Source organism: Xenopus laevis, chromosome 7S, assembly GCF_017654675.1.
Source record: "Xenopus laevis strain J_2021 chromosome 7S, Xenopus_laevis_v10.1, whole genome shotgun sequence".
NCBI classification, from domain to species: Eukaryota; Metazoa; Chordata; class Amphibia; order Anura; family Pipidae; genus Xenopus; species Xenopus laevis.
In genome coordinates this window covers 96543050-96560686 of record NC_054384.1, presented here as the reverse complement: position 1 = coordinate 96560686, position 17637 = coordinate 96543050, and the positions used below count along the sequence as shown (strand labels likewise).

General features: G+C 39.2%; 1 pseudogene; it reads left to right on the top strand.

Moving 5' to 3' along the window:
• The first annotated feature begins 866 nt into the window (after nucleotides 1-866).
• Nucleotides 867-13427, top strand: LOC108697261 (annotated as a pseudogene).
• Nucleotides 13428-17637: the final 4210 nt, after the last annotated feature.

The window sequence follows — 17637 nt, the reverse complement described above, 5'->3', positions numbered from 1 at the left end:
CAGCAGAAAACTGCACCGGCCTGGGGTTATTCAAGCGAGCACCACGGAGGGATCTTCTTCCGTCTTCCTCCATCTTCCCGCAGATGCGAGGATCGCTCCGTGGTGCTCACTTGAATAACCCCGGGCCGGTGCAGTTTTCTGCTGATAGGAGCTGGGTTTCAGGTAAGTAAACACTATCACTTGGAGGTGCCTAACATTTGGCACCCCAAAGTGCACCAAGCCTTTCCTTCTCCTTTAAACTTCCTTATCTTTCCAGCTTTCGGATGGGTGGTCACTGACCCCAACAGCCAAAAACTACTGCTTTGTGAGTTTACAGTTCTAATATTATTGTTACTTTTTATTATTCTCCTTTCCCTCTCCTATGCAAATTCCAGTCTCTCATTTAAACTAGTGCCTGATTGCTAAGGTAAACTGCAACCAGCTGTTGAAATTCCAAACAGGAGAGCTGGTGAACAAAAAGCTAAATAAAGTAGAATCCCCATTTTATCAGGGGCCTGGGGAAAAAATGGTGTAACATCTTACCTCTGCTTGTTTGATGAAGCTGCCAAACTACTAAATCTGGGCACAGTTTGGCCACATACATTCTGGGCCAAATCAGACTGATCTGATTGTTGGCCCAGATAATCCAATGGGGCCTACGCAGTCACATCATAAAACTCACAAGCAGCCTCCTCGTTTGACTGGATTTTCATACCTATGTGATTGATATCTGCCAATTTTTGCCCAGATATCCCCGTCCCCATTAGTGGACCTGATACATGAGCCAATATGTTGCCTATTTGGTCTGAAGGGACCAAGTTGGCAGCTTTTAACAGCCCATGGAAAGCCATTTTTAGAATTGTAGCCTGCCTATAGTTTAGCTAGACATGCACAGGCTTAGATGTGAGCTAGCTAATTGGTATTTTGCTGATGACCTGCAGTAAAATAAGTGTGCTGTGCAGCACTGTGACTGTGGGGTTATCCAGTATGCACAGTTTTTATTTTTTCCCGTACTCAGAATAAACAGAATAGTGCTTGACATAGAGAATTGGTTGCACTGTAAATGCAGCCACACTCCCCAGCAACAAATACTCAGAGCTGCCATACATCTGTGGTGGAACTGTCAGTCTCTGCTGCTTCCGGTTACAATTCAAGACAGTGGGTAGACAAACCATGTAGCAGATGCCACTAGTTTGACGAGTTCAAAGTATTAATACTTTGCTTTTCTTTCTGCGTCTCACAGTTTGTGAGGATTGCCGTTTATACTTCTGAGATTCCTGCCCAACACATGGAGCCCCGACATTTATCCTAGACACCCCCCATTCCAGAAAATGTACCTTCCCGCACACTTCTTTCTTTGCCTGAAGGGCTGGTTGTCAAGGGAAGACCTCAGGGGGGTTTTGGGGTTTGGTGCACTATTCCGGTTATTCCTCGTGGATGTATTTTCGGCCCATATGAAGGGGATATCATCAGGGAGAGGAGCAACTGTACTGTATACTCTTGTGCGGTAAGAATAATCGTCTACTTTAACAAAAAGGGAGAGTGGAAAATAAACAGCTATTCTATTTATTATCCAGATACCCATTTACAAGAACACTGCAAAGAATTTGCCACAGTTTTACATTCTTTCCTGATCCTCAATGCTACTATTGAATGAAGGTAATGTATTGAATGGGATGTGACTAATCTTTCAAGAGTCCATGGCGAGGCAAAGCAGTCTTCATCTTTTTTGTGTTTAAATATGTTGTACAGGTATGGGATCTGTTATCCAGAATGCTCTGGACCTGGTTTTCTGGATAACTGATCTTTCTGTAATTTGGATTTTCATACCTTAAAGGGCATGTAAAGTCTAAAATAGAATAAGGACAGAAATGCTGTATTTCGTATACTAAATATAAACATGAAGTTACTGCACCACAAGCCTAATCAAACAAATAATTTATGCTTTCAAAGTTGGCTACAGGGGGTCACCATCTTGTAACTTTGTTAAACATCTTTGCAAGACTAAGACTGTGCACATGCTCAGTGTGGTCTGGGCTGCTTAGGGATCGTCATAAACAAAGCTGCATGAGTTCTGCATGGCTGGGAAGTAAGGCGGGGGCTCCCCCTGCTGTTCATAAGTATGATTGTTTCTCTGCTTAGCAGTTAGGGACCATCTGACAATTCCTATCCACAGCAGTAAATGAAGGGAGAATTTCACTGCATACCGTCAGGTTTGTTATAAAAACGGTACACATTTTTTAATTGAAGTATATTGGAGATAGGTTTTTTTTTCATTAAAGAAAGTAAAAGTGGGATTTTATTTTTGCCTTTACACGCCCTTTAAGTATACTAGAAAGCCCTTTAAACATTAAATAAACCCAATAGGTTTGTTTTGCTTCCAATAAGGATAAATTATATGTTAGTTGGGATCAAGTACAAGCTACTGTTTTATTACAGAGAAAAAGGAATAATTTTAAAAAATTTGGATTATTTGTATAAAATGGAGTCTATGGGAGACAGCCATTCCTTAATTTGGAGCTTTCTGGGTAACGGGTTATCGGATAATGGATCCCATACCTGTACAAACAGTAGGACAACCAGCAATATTTCTTCAGCTTCATATATACAGTAATGCCCAGTAACATAAAGTATAGTATAGTATACTATACAGTCAGTATAAATGCAGAGCAAACTTCATGTTTAATGTACTGAACCTGCCACATAACGTATTGTTCTAATCAGCGCATTAAAAAAAAAAGACCTTAAAATGACTGGCTTCATGTTATGGAACCTATACAATATATCTGTGCACATGTTTCATAGTGTAACTTTATGTTGTGAAAAGAACTGAAGCAGAACTCCAACTCTCAACCAATGTTTTGAACAGCCTGTTCATTGTTCATAAGATGTTTATGTTGTGCAGTACACACTGCTTCCTTCTCCAAATCTTCATAGACCCCAAAAGGACGACTGTCTTTGTGATCACTAAACTGCAAACTCTGCATTTTGCACCCCAATATTGTGACACAAAATTATATATCTATGTTTTAAGTTAAAAAAAAAATCTTAATATTTAAATATGATATATTCTTTTCTGCAGTGCCACCTACTCTGTTACTTGCTTTACATAAATGCATATACATGTGAATGAGCCAGAAATGATTGGCAGCTTTTATCTGGCTGTGTGCCTGATCCATTTCATTATATTCCATCGTTGCTTTTTATTTAGTCTGTCACTGAGATGCATCTTAAAGGAAAACTATACCCCCCCCAAAATGTAGGTCTCTATAGAAAGATACTGCATAAAACAGCTCATATGAAAAACCCTGCTTCATGTAAATAAACCATTTATATAATAATATACTTTTCTAGTAGTCAAACGAAAGGACGGCACTCCGTTAAAAGACAGGTATTTATTGCAGGATACTGCAGAATTTCATGGCCTTACGCGTTTCGGGAACAAAATCCCTTAATCATAGCCTATGATTAAGGGATTTTTTTCCCGAAACGCGTAAGGCCATGAACTTCTGCAGTATCTTGCAATTAATGAGATGTTATATTTATATATATATATATATATATATATATATATATATATATATATATATATATATATATATATATATATATATATATATATATATATACCAGTTTGATAAGATTCTTATGCCACTTAATATGATATAAACTATCTGTTGCTTAAGTGTTCATTTTGGGGGGTATAGTTTTCCTTTAATACAAAAAAGGCCAATTCTTTCCAAGATTTATCCATTCTGTGGGGCAGAATTCCAATATTTAACTTGTTGGATGTACTGGATAATTATAAAACAATGGTCTTCGGAACATGCTAGGGGGCCATACAAATATGTTGGAGAGCTACATCTATCTGCCCATTGGCTGCAGAAAGCCCTGACATAAACAAATCACATAATAGACACTTGCAGATGATTGCCTGCCCTCAGCTGTGAAGAAACCAACTGAATTGTTTGTATGCTTGTTCCAGGTGAGAGACAACGGATCTTATTTTTATATTGATGCCAGCGATGACTCCAAATCCAGTTGGATGAGGTAGGTTATTTCATAGGACTCTGAGCTAATATGTATCCGTGCATTTTCTTGCTTTTCCGATTTTCTGTGTATGAGAAAAGGAAATTTTCACCCCCCCTTTCTTAATACTCGACTTTCCCCTCTGTTCTAATATTTAACACTTACCGACATGGGGGTTTAAAGACGAACAAGGCAATATAAGTACCACTACGCTGGTGACTGAAAAGGTGATTGTTTCCTGAAAACTCAAAAGCAAAGTGAGCCATAAGGGACCCCCTCACAATATACAGTACACATAGAATATAAATGTCACAATATAAGGCTGATTAGTAATTAAAACAGATAATTACTACATGCAGCACAGAAACCAGTGCAATTAGCATCAGAATTTAATAATCAGCCCTGTAGCATCAGCTTATATTACAGGGGAAGCTCATTTTCTGCTGGATAATTAGTGACGAGCCCTAAGCTTAGCTTCTCAACAGCTGCTCAGAGCCCACTGAGCATGTGAGTGTCACAGACACTTTCCAAGATGGTGACCCCCTGTGACAAGTTTGAAGTCCTGGATCATTGCTGCTATTGACAAGCTGAAACTTTAGGCTGTTGCAATAAGTTCAGTATATAAAATATGGTATTTTTAGGGTTTAGCTCTCCTTTAACTGTTTATAATAAAGAGTGTGCATGATGGTGGATGGAAAGCACACAATGCATGAAAAAATATTCATGTCTAGGCTAGTAAAAGATGTCAAGAAATAAATCATTTCCTCAATGTCACTTCTCTGGTGTAAGGTCATTTCTGCTATAAGAAGTGGGATAGTAATGTATGGAAATACCACACCTTTTTGAATTTGTGCCAAATTACTCATTATAAAGAATGAAAAAGGATAACCAGGATTTTGTAATAAAAATCATTGGGGGATTGTTTTTCAATATTGATGGTATGGTCAATAAACAGTGCTTTCTCATCGTTGATGACTGCTGTCTTATTATTTTGTCACTAAAAGGTCTCTCAAGTTCCTTGTCTCATAGACATCAGTCTCATGGTCATCTATAGCTCATGGAACTTTCCATATCTCATCACCTTCACCTGCCCGTCCTGCCAACAGGTTCCATCACCTATGGACCAGTAAGACTGTTATGTCATTTCAATTAAACTTTTGACATTAGTCTTCTCTGTTTGTATTTGATCGTGTTATTGTATGTACAGGTATAGGATCCCTTATCCGGAAACCTGAAATCCAGAAAGCTCCGAATTACGGAATGGCTGTCTCCCATAGACTCCATTTTATCCAAATAATCCAAATGTTTAAAAATGATTTCCTTTTTCTCTGTAATAATAAAACAGTAGCTTGTACTTGATCCCAACTCAGATATAATTAATCCTTATTGGAAGCAAAACCAGCCTATTGGGTTTATTTACTGTTTAAATGAATTTCTATTAGACCTTAGTCATGAAGACCCAAATTATGGAAAGATCCGTTATCCGGAAAACCCCAGGTCCCCAGCATTCTGGATAACAGGTCCCATATCTGTATTACTGTTTACACTTTTCACAGGATTCAAATGCTCCTTGCTGTTCTTTTAAAGGGCATGTAAAGTCTAAAATAGAATAAGGCTAGAAATGCTGTATTTTGTATACTTAACATAAACATGAACTTACTGCACCACAAGCCTAATCAAACAAATAATTTATGCTTTCAAAGTTGGCTACAGTGGGTCACCATCTTGTAACTTTGTTAAACATCTTTGCAAGACTAAGACTGTGCACATGCTCAGTGTGGTCTGGGCTGCTTAGGGATCGTCATAAACAAAGCTGCTGGAGTTCTGCATGGCTGGGAAGTAAGGCGGGGGTTCCCCCTGCTGTTCATAAGTATGATTGTTTCCCTGCTCAGCAGTTAGGGACTGTCTGAGAATTCCTATCCACAGCAGTAAATGAAGGGAGAATTTCACTGCATACTGTCAGGTTTCTACATTTTTTAATTAAAGTATATTGGAGATAGGTTTCTTTTTCATTAAAGAAAGTAAAAATTAGATTTTATTTTTTTTGCCTTTACATGCCCTTTAATGTATATCATTTATCACTCTTACATTTATCACTCTGGTGAGCCCATTGCTCTGAAAGTGATTTGAGTTTATACTAGTTTATACTAGTAGCCTCATCTATTTGTTGTCTATATGTCCGGCTCGCCTAACTACCTTTCAGAGCCTGCACTTCTGCTAAAATATGCAGGACAGGAGGGTAATAATCTCTTGTTCAAAATAGATGATGTTCGGACAAATGATAATGATTTGTACCCTTATTTAGCTTATTTTTTAAACAACCCTTTTTATACCTTCAAACCCCCTATGTTAACATTTAATTTGAAAATTCTTAATAAAAAATTTATTGTAACATTTAATGGGAAATGTTTGACTATTCTGGAATTTATCGTGAAGGCTAAGAATAGTGTTATCAAGGTAAAATAGTCTCCACCCCGCACATACCCACTCCTAGTGGACTTTACCCATTCCAGTGGTTCCAGATTATATCCAACTCGCCAAGTATCAGAGCTGTCAGTATATTTGGTATATGTAGACACTTTTTTATCTCAGATAAAGGTATGGACTGTGACCAATGCAATGGCCGTTGTAGCAGCAAGGAAGCCTATTTCACAAAACAGGTCATGATGCTATTTCGGTTTGCCATTGAAACAGAAACTCCACATATTGTGTTAGTTCCAGAGTTCAGAAAAGCAGGAACGAGTTGGAGTTCTCAAAATAAACTGAGCAAAAGTTGTAAGACTTTGGAGTTTCTCATTGAGTGGAAACACTCCATCTAGTATTCAAGGCCATAAGTGTCCCCTGTAACTCATTCTTAAAGGAGAACTCAAGCTTAACTAAAGAAGTAGGCTAGAAATGTTGTACATAATGTTTTGGGCTTCTGTACCAGCCCAAGGCAACCACAGCCCTTTAGCAGGAAGATCTGTGTCTCCAAAGATGCCCCAGTAGCTCCCCCATCTTCTTTTCTGCTGATTCACTGCACATGCTCTGTGCTGCTGTCACTTACTGAGCTTAGGGGCCCACTCACAATATACAGTACACATAGAATAGATATGTCACAATATAAGGCTGATTAGTAATTAATACAGATAATTATTACATGGCAGCACAGAAACCAGTGAAATTAGCATCAGAATTTAATAATCAGCCCTGTAGCATCAGCTTATATTACAGTCAATGGAATTCAAAAATCGGCACCTGCTTTGAGGCCACTGGAAGCAACATCCAAGGGGTTGGAGAGCAACATGTTGCTCATGAGTTACTTGTTGGAGAAGGGGATTACTGCTCTTCATCATACTATGGGGTCTTAAAACTGTCGCAACCAGGGACACCCCTGGATTTCACCTTGTTCGTATGGTAGTTGGTATTTTTTCAAGGTATAACCAGCCACCTGGGTATGACAGGAGAGCAACATCGGTCCTGGTCACATATCAACTCACCTTTTCTGCCTAACTAGAAATCCTATTTAACTATACACTTGATCATTACTAAATCGGAAGTGGTCTTGTGTGCAATCACTTCTGCCACAAATAAATATTTGTCTTGGAAAGCAACATCAATGTCTCTGTATTTGAAGGGTCTGGTAAAAAAAAAAAGTCCCTGATATGCCTATGAAGAAAATACACGCATGGGTAAGTACAGGGCTCCATTGCTCCTTGCGCCCATTGACTAACCCCAGCTTGTGTGTCTGAATGACTGGTAAACTAGAAGACATCCACATGCTGCCCCAGTCTACTCCTAAATGCAGGTACAGCTGTATTAATAAGAAACCCACCTTTTGCGCTGTGCCCTGCCAATCACAAACAAGGATATTTTAATAAACGTAATTAAACAACTCTCTAATTTCCTTAAAAATTCAGTGTAGTCCGGTATCTCCCCATGGATTTGAAACCACATTGCAATGAAAATGTTAGCTGCAGCTGCTAGCTCTGCATGTTGCTCCAAATATGATCTCCCTTGGACAAGATGTGCTTGTTTTTTGATCTTTATGTGTATAACCAACTTAAAGGAACAGTAACACCAACAAATGAAAGTGTTTTAAATTAATGAAAATATATTGTACAGTTGCTCTGCACTGGTACAGCTCTTGTGTTTCCTTCAGAAACTCTACTATAGTTTATATAACAAGCTGCTGTGTAGCCATGGGGGCAGCCATACAAAGCTGAAAAAAGGAGAAAAGGCACAGGATACACAGCAGATAACAGATAAGCTCTGTAGTATACAATGGGATTCTCAGAACGTATCTGTTATCTACTGTGTATCCTGTGTTTGAATGTCTGCCCCCATGGCTACAAAGCAGCTTGTTTATATAAACAATAGTTGGGTTTCTAAAGCAAACACACACAATTTACCATTGCAGGGCAACAGCACATTATATTGTCATTTCTTTAAACCACTTAAATCTTTTGGTGTTACTGTTCCTTTAAGCAGCATGGCATATTTGGATAAACAAGAGTCACTAGAAATACAATGAAACAAATACCGTATATAGTCAAGTATAAGCCGAGTTTTTCAGACCCAAAATATGCTGAAAAACTCTACCTCGGCTTATACTCCGGTCAATCGCAAAAACGGTCGCCGGCGTCCAAGAACGAGACGCTGGCACCTCCACTTACCAGAAGCTGCTGCATTTCTCACCCTAGGCTTATACTTGAGTCAATAAGCTTTCCCAGTTTTTGGAGGTAAAATTAGGTACCTCGGCTTATACTCGGGACGGCTTATACTCAAGTATATACGGTAAGTGGGACTGATAGGCCTGTTTTGGAAAATGCTTGTAGTTTCTGAATTATGGAATACTTATGGAGACTCCTTTAAAGGAGAACTAAACATGAAAAAATTTATATGGCCAAAAATGACATATTTTATATAATGAATTTACTGCACCAGCCTAAAGTTTCAGCTTGTCAATAGCAGCAATGATCCAGGACTTCAAACTTATCACAGGGGGTCACCATCTTGGAAAGTGTCTGTGACACTCACATGCTCAGTGGGCTCTGAGCATCTGTTGAGAACCTAAGTTTAGGGGTTGTCACAAATTATCCATCAGAAAATGAGTTTGGCCTGTAATACAAACTGATGCTACAGGACTGATTATTAAATTCTGATGCTAATTGCATTGGTTTCTGTGTTTCTATTCTATGTGTACTGTATATTGTGAGTGGGTCCGTAAGCTCAGTAAGTGACAGCAGCACAGAGCATGTGCAGTGAATCAGCAGAACAGAACATGGGGAGCTACTGGGGCATCTTTGGTGACACAGATCTTTACTGCTAAAGGGCCAAACATAATGTACAACATTTCTAGCTACTTCTTAAGTTAAGCTTTAGTTCTCCTTTAACAGCCATGTTAGAACAGGATGCTATAGTAAACCCCAGTACTATATTCCATCTGTTCTGCTTACATTTGCTTTTTCAAGAACACATTATTCCTCTCCCTGCAGAGATGTGTTCCTTATTATTGTGCCATTTTCTCTAGCTCTGATTTTTGAAGTGTTTTTTTCTCCCCTAAAGGTACGTGGCATGTGCATCAACAGAGGAAGAGCACAACCTGACAGTGTTTAAGTATCACGGGAAAATTTATTACCGTGCCAGTCAAGTAATCCCCACGGGCACTGAACTGCTGGTTTGGAGAGGAGTATGCAGGGACGCTAGGACTCAAACTGGGTAAATTAAAATGTACATTAGTATCCTTGTTACCATGGAGAATTTTTGGTGAATATTGGCTTCTGTTTTCTCGTCGTATATGACTAATAGAAATATTCCCCTCACTGCCAAGAAGCTATTAATGCCCCAGCTTAAAGGGGAACTATCGCGAAAATGAAAATTTATTATAAGCTTCATCATACTGAGCTTCATCATACTGAAATAAAAAACTTTCTAAAAACAACCAGTTTAAAATTATGTACCGTTTCTGAAATAATCAAGTTTATCTTCACTATTCCTCTCTCAGCATCGGTTTCTTCTCATCCTCTTCATTCAGGAGTTGGGTGTCAGATGATTGATCCAATAAATCTCATAGGAGGGCTCCGTTGCCTAGAAATGTATTAGAGCTCACTATTAAAATCACCAGACATCATGTCTCTCTACATTTGTGCAAAAGGCAGTTATTTTGTTAGATTTTGTTTGTACTGGAATCAGTTATTTGAGTGAGCTCTAATACATCTGCTAGGAAAAGGACCCCCCCTATAAGATATATTGAATCATTTATCTGACACCCAACTCCTGCAAGAAGACAGAATCAAGAGAAACAGATGCCTAGAGAGGGATAGTGAATATAAGCTTGATTATTTCACAATGCAGAATTTTTAAGTGATTGTATTTAGAAAGTTTCCTACTTCAGTATGAGGAACCCTATATTACATTTCCATTTATTATTAAATTATTAAAATTAATATTCCACAAGCTGCATTTCTCTCAGCCTGGTTGAAACACACTTTTTGCCACCACCCAAGCCCTTCCAATGTAATATCATTCTCACTAGCCAAGGTTTTGGATTAAAGCAGGGAAAATTAAGGTGTTGAAAATTGCTCCCAAATAAATGATAGGTTGTGGTCTATTTGACCAGGAAATTTGGTCTTGTGTCATCAGTGGTCATGAAGCTGGACCAAACATAAGAAAATATTTTGGTAAATGTGTTGTAAAAGATGACATGAGCATTTTCTTTGACTTTGTCCTCAAATCTTGTTCTTCAGGTGAGCACTTGATGGGTTTGGAGAAAAAGAACTTCTAATGAAGCTGTTCCTGGACTTGCAACTGAAACCGGTAGACTCAATGCCAAATCATGTATCATCTCAAAGTCAGTACTTGTGTAATGATATGGTCACACCCATGATGCAGACGCACAAGACAAGCTACCCACTGAACAATATTGGGCATACATCCACTGTCTACCCTCTGCTGGAGGGAACTCAGAATCTTGTAAGCCTTGGTCGCGCACAGAGCCGCTACTGGACCTTTTTTGGCTTTCAGGGGGACGCCTATGGCCGCATTATTGATAAAACAAAGATAATTTGCAAGCTATGTGGCGTGCGGCTCTCTTACAGTGGTAATACTACCAATTTGAGGCAACACTTAATATACAAGCACCGGCCGCAGTACAATGATTTAGTTGGGACACAAGGAGCTGTTGTAGACCCACAGAAACACTGTGACTCAGTTTTGCCTTGTGAATTGGCTTCCAGGGCAATTGTAACTCCAACAGTGGGGAGAACAACTAGAGCAGTGGCAGATTTTATTGTCCGTGACCTAATGCCTGTTGAAATCATTGAGAGGGAAGGTTTTATTCAAATGCTGGCAGTACTGGACCCCAATTATAAACTGCCAGCCATCTCTTTTTTGGGCCATACCATCTTACAGGAAATGTACATTCAAGTGAAGGTCAAAGTGGTTGAACTGGTGAAAAACCTTCAAGACTGTTCCATCAGCCTGGATTTGTGGAAACACAGTGGCGCTTTGTCCTACCTTACCCTCACCATTCATTATGTTGATGATGGATTTGAATCCCGGAACTTGATGCTGTCGAGCAGGGCTGTTGCAGAAGACCTTTCGGAGGGCAGCTTGACTTCGGTCCTGTTGGATGTTGCAGAAGAGTGGGGGATTGGCGATAACACTTTCTATGCAGTGGGCCTCAACAGTTCTTCTGTGAAGTTAGCAGTTTCACGTGTTGGCTGGAAATCTCTGCCATGTGTTGGGCAAGTTTTAAGAAGCTGCATTGAGACTGTTCTTCAGCATCACACGATACAAAGCACTTGGGATCGAATTAGGAAACTCATAGCATTTGTCTGTTCCTCCCCGATTAAAATCGAGGAGATGGCAACACATGGACCTGTGTTAAAGGTGCACTTAAAAATGTTCCTGCGGGATGGAACTAATTGGTACAGTATCTACACATTGTTGCAGAGCATAGTGGACCATTCCACATATTTCAAAATCTTAACTGAAACAATGAGTGAAAGGGACATTGTTCTACAGCAGGATGATTGGTCAATCCTTCAAGATGCAGTAGACATCCTCAAACCCTTAGCAATAGCTACCTCAACATTTACCAAAGATCAATTTGCTGGATTATCACTGGTGAAGCCTGTTATTACCTGCTTATTATACAAACATTTAGCACCTAATGAGTGGGACTCTGATTTTTCTAAGACTATTAAAAAGGCCATACATGAGGATTTGAGCTTTAAGTACTCAGACCATGAGGTCAATAAGGTTCTTAACTTGGCATGTGCCTTGGATCCTCGCTTTCGTGGCCTTGATTTCCTCAGCCAGCCAGACCGGGTGGAAACTCTTCACTTACTGAAGCTTGAAGCATCCAATTTAGCTAAGTTGCAGAACACTGAGCCTACATGTGTTACTCCTGAGCCTTTGAATTCTAAACCACCTATTAAAAGACCCAAGCAAGACTCGGGTATTGAATTCCTTTTAGGAGACTTGTGCAGTGTACGGAACTCTTCGGTGAGCACAGTCATCCAACAAGCAGAACAAGAGATTAGCAGCTTTCAGACAAGCGAGGCTTCTTCCTTATGCCAGGATCCGTTGCATTGGTGGAAAATGCATCATACACAGTACCCTCTTTTGGCTCGGGCAGCCCGGAAACTGTTGGCCATTCCAGCAACCTCAGCGCCCACAAACTGGCTATTTACTGATGCTGGTTTGGCAGTTTATAGAAAGCGTTCTGCGCTGGCTGCAGAAAATGTAGACATGCTAGTCTTTCTCAATGGAAACAGGTTAATGCTTTGAATCTTGGCTGGGTGACTCCTTCACATTTGTGCCTCTCCCTGTTACATCCAAGCCACCCATTGCCAGTGGGCTGTTTTATCTTCCCCAGGTCAGATCTAGTGCTTCCCTATATTTCCTAAGCAGAAAGGGCAAGGATATTTCCCTTTGTTCTTACCAGTACATATATTTTCTGTAGCCAATATATTACTGGGCATCTCAAATAAGACCTCCATTTTTTTAAACACTTTGAAGTTTGAAGGATTCCTTGGGGAGAACTTTTGTGTTTTAATACGTAGATTATCTAGGTACTCTATCTGGTTTAATTATAATAATGGTCTCCTCTATGGTGGATATTGGTTCTAAATGAATATACTTAACAAGGCGATTGGTGTAGGTGTTACACTACATTAGAATTTTTTTTTTTTTAAATCTATTTATTGGTTTAATGTAAAAGAAAAGTCTCTGTTATTGGTTTGTTTAATACTACAATACAGTATTTCTGTGTAACACAGAACAGTCTTAACTATTGAATCATTATGTTAATGCAATAACGAGAAGCTGGCTCTTATGTCACTCATCGTAAAACAAGCAGTTTTTCTCAGCATGTCTTAATTGTGTCTATGAATGGTTTGCTACACAATGAAGATAATGATATTGAGGTTAAACTTGGTGCTTTTTCTTTTTCTGGGCTGTGGAGCGCCATACTGTACCATTATTTCCTTGCAGCAGGCGGAAGCCCCCTTAGGAGTTCTGCCAGTAACATTCAATCACAAGTTGGAATCTGTGCATTGGACACCAATGTTAATTACTCAAGGAATTGCCTTAAACCTAAAAATAAATCTGGCTAGAATTGCTTTATTTAATGCACTAAACGAACTGCACAAGCCCTTAGGTTTAGCAGAACTAAACCGATAATAAGTCAGATATGTCCATAGATGATCCCCATCTTGGCTTTGTTACACGTTATTGCAGTAAGTGAGGTTATATCTATCATTAAAGGAGAACTTAAGTCAAAATCACTGGTGGGTGCTAAAATGTTATGGCTTACGTGATACACTGGGCCTGTGCTAATGTTTTCTAAAAACGGCAGCTGCCTGGGGTATTTCTGTAGGAGATAATCGCTGCCATATTCTTCGGCTTTTTCTGTCTTCTATTCCTTCTGGTCAAGGCAGGCACATAAACAGTAGAGTAAAAGCCAAGCTTAAGTGCGAAAAGCCAGCTTTTTTTATGCTACTTCGGCTAAGCCAGTCCAGAGGAGAAAACACAAAGGAGGAAGGAAGATCAAACAAACAATCTACTACAGAAATAACACAGGCTGCCGCAGTTTCTGCTAACAGAATAACTGGCCCAGAGTATCCGATAATTTGATTATGATCACTAGGGGGGTGCTTAACATTTGGCACCACCTGTTTGTGAAGATTCGCATTCATCCAGGTCATGGTATATCTGAAAAAATAACTCAAATCAACTGGACTTGCTGTGTTTTTTCCTTGAAGATGTTACACCAGTCATCCAACTGGATTTCTTAATTCAGAAGACCAGTGATTTTAATTTTCTTTCTCCTTTAATAGCAGAATTTGAGAGACATTGGTGGGGTTAAATTTCCAACTGGGTCTCTTCACTCCTCTAAAAATCCCCCACCATCCCCTTTGATATTGCACACACAGGATCCGCGGGGCAGCCACCTGCGGACTATGCCTTCAAATAGTCAACACAATTGCTTCCAATTAGCAACAAAGTGCAATCATAATTGAGGCATCAGGCTAAATGCCCCCTTTCATGCCTGGAATAAAATGTTGCATTATAGAAAGAAACATGGCGATTGCACTTGAAATTACCCTTTGTGTACTGCACTTGCTCCGTACAAGACTCCTCAGGTGTAACATTTCCATCCCAATTTTTATTGGAGCACTTTGCTCTCTGTAAGCTCTCAATATAAAATGAGTAATCCATTCAGCTAGTGTTACAGAAATACACCTTAGGTAAGAATTGTTTCAGTCTATAGTAGAATGGTCGCCAGAAGTGCTAAGGGTCAGCATCATACAACAATAGGCTGGAGTCCTGTTTTACATTTGTTCACCAGGCGAGCATGCCATACTAACATGGGGCTCTGGCAACTGTTGGACCATGATCCATGAAGGTGCTACTCAGTAATGTAGCTAGAAGTTACATGAAATAATTGTAGGGCTCCTTTTTATTTTGGGAGCAAAAATTTTTTTATTAACCTGAATATCAGTGAGTGCCCCACTGTCCCCAATGCTTCCCTGTCCCCCTAGCATTCCCTGGTATCATGGTCTGGGGGGTAGCTTTAAGGAAAAAACACTGCTGGAGTTTGTTTTAGTATTTAATCAGATGATTTCTGTCTTTGGAAACTGGTCTTATATTTATTTTAAAGGTACTTTGTACTGTTATTTATTGATGTGTGTAACTCAACCCATCCCATAACTATTTATTAATCTATTCTGCATTCAGCCACTAGGTGGAGTATGTAATGAAAAAAACTGAAAAATGCTTTCCGCTAACCTCCTTTTGAAAACGGCATTGCTGCAAAGGATCCGGATATCGTTGCTCTCAGATATACAACAGTATCTTTGAGCAGATTTCCTCACTACCTCTTTTAGGCTTCTGCCAGTGACCATCCTCTCAGCTCCTACTGACTTTAGTGGGATTCTGGTGGAAGTCAAGTTGCGAACACTTTTCTACCAGAAAACACTCTCCAGTGTATTTGAGATGGAAATGTTCATACTGTACCTTCACTTCCTATCAGCTCCCATTGAAGTCAGTGGGTGTGAAGCAGTTGGTAGGGTGCAGTTTCTTCACTAGAAGAGAATGTGTTCCATGTGACATTACACTTAAGGTCTGAACCTGACCTGAATGTTTTAAAAAGACCCAGCTGCTGTGTACAGACAGCTGGGCCACAGTCTAGACAAGTCCAATCCCCTCTAGGAAAATATCCCGCATTTTAATTAGTCGTTTTCTATACTAGTACAGTATATTCTTTTCTATGTTGTCGTTATTTTATTTCAACAATGGATTTTCCTAACTAAAATATTAAGAGCTGAAACTATATTTACCATGCAGTTTATTACCCTGAAATTCTATTTAATGATCACTGGCTCAACTGGCGGTTTTAAGCTGGCTATACATTATACGATCCGCTCATTTCACGAAGTCACAAGTGGAGCGGATCTTTCACTGATATGCCCATCTCCAGGTGGGAACTCGGGCCAACAATCACATTATATTTGCTGTAATGCTTGTGATCATATCAGGGATCGTGCAAAAAATCGGCAAAATCAAACCTGCCAATCAACCTATGGATGATTTTCAAGTGGGCCTGTCGGAGGGAAGGTAAACTGCTGTATCAGTTTAAAGGGCCAAATCAGTATATTAAATCTGCCGGTGTTTGGTCTGTTACAGGCTGACTGTGCTATTGTTAACCAAAAAATCCTATTAAACGTTGTGTATACTGAATCCTCCTAAAGCTCTAAGATCTTGCAAAAGCTGCTTATCATATAGCAAAAGGCTTTTATTGTTTTAATCCAACTACAAAAAGCCAAAATGGAGTATTACGAAGGCACTTACAATAATTTTTAACAAACAGGTCTTCATAATTTAGCAAACAGGGGTTACAGAATAAAAATTGAAACGGTGGGAGGGGCTTGCTCAGAAAAGCTTCTGTTGAGCAGGACCTATGGTTAGAACCTGAAATCGTGTGTCCTAGCACTGAATACCTAATGAATTTTGGTTGTGTTTACAAAAATTGTTGATATTTCTGACTGTGGATATATATATATATATATATATATATATATATATATATATATATATATATATATATATATATATATATATATGTAGCCACATGCTGGGCTTTTGCAATGTTCTTAGTCCACAACATAGATCAGCCATTTGTTTGTGTGTAGTAAGGGCCTATGTCTATATGATTCCAGTCTATCAATCAGCACACAGTAGTAGAAGAGGTTCTGCACCTATAGAAGACCTATAGAAGATTGTAAGCTCTTTTGGGCAGGTCATTTTTTCCTCTTATTGGTTGTTTTGTACGAAAATCTGTATGTTAAATTTATGCACCCATTTATTATACAGCGGAATATGTAATTTATAAAATGTGAAAATATGAAAATCAAAGTTCTGACATGTGTTTATATAGAGGTTGATATGGAATAATACACAAAGCCTGCTAGTGTTTATTGTTATTAGATGTACAAAAATTTCTTGGAAGTTCTTGGTGTATAGTGTGAAGGGCCTGGTAGAACATCCACGCTCGATTGCTCGGAAAGTAGCTGCTTAATGATTGCTTATTTATGTTTCTTATTTCTCATTGGAAAATATAAAATAAGAACTTACTCTATTATTTAGCGATCTCTTAAGGAAGTCTTAACCTGCCACCCTAATGTTGCTTAACTTGTAGGATAACTCTGGAAGGAACCTTATCAGACAGGAATTCTTCTGATGGTAAGATCAACCAGACTTTACTTCTGTGTGATGAACCTCAATCCTAAAGACCCATCTGTCTCTATAAAACTGATGAGCTAACAAGTTTAAGTGTTAGTTCTTTAACAAGCCTGTTTGTGGGATCTGTGAGTGCCTGCCATTCTTCTCTTTTGGTTGGACGCCTCCACCTCGAGCTGTAGGTCTGGGGCATGAGCCCTTCTTTGGTTTTTACATTGGGATTCTCATTTTAAGTTGCTAACAAGTTTTGTACCCAAGATTAATTATGGGCAACAAAATGTCCCATCTGTCATTGCCTTAAAGAGCTAAAGGAAGCCTGGTTTTACTTGGATCCCAAAGCTTATGTTAAAAAGTAGGGCTGCACCAGAAAGATCATTCCAGTAGAGCTGATGTATCTAAGTC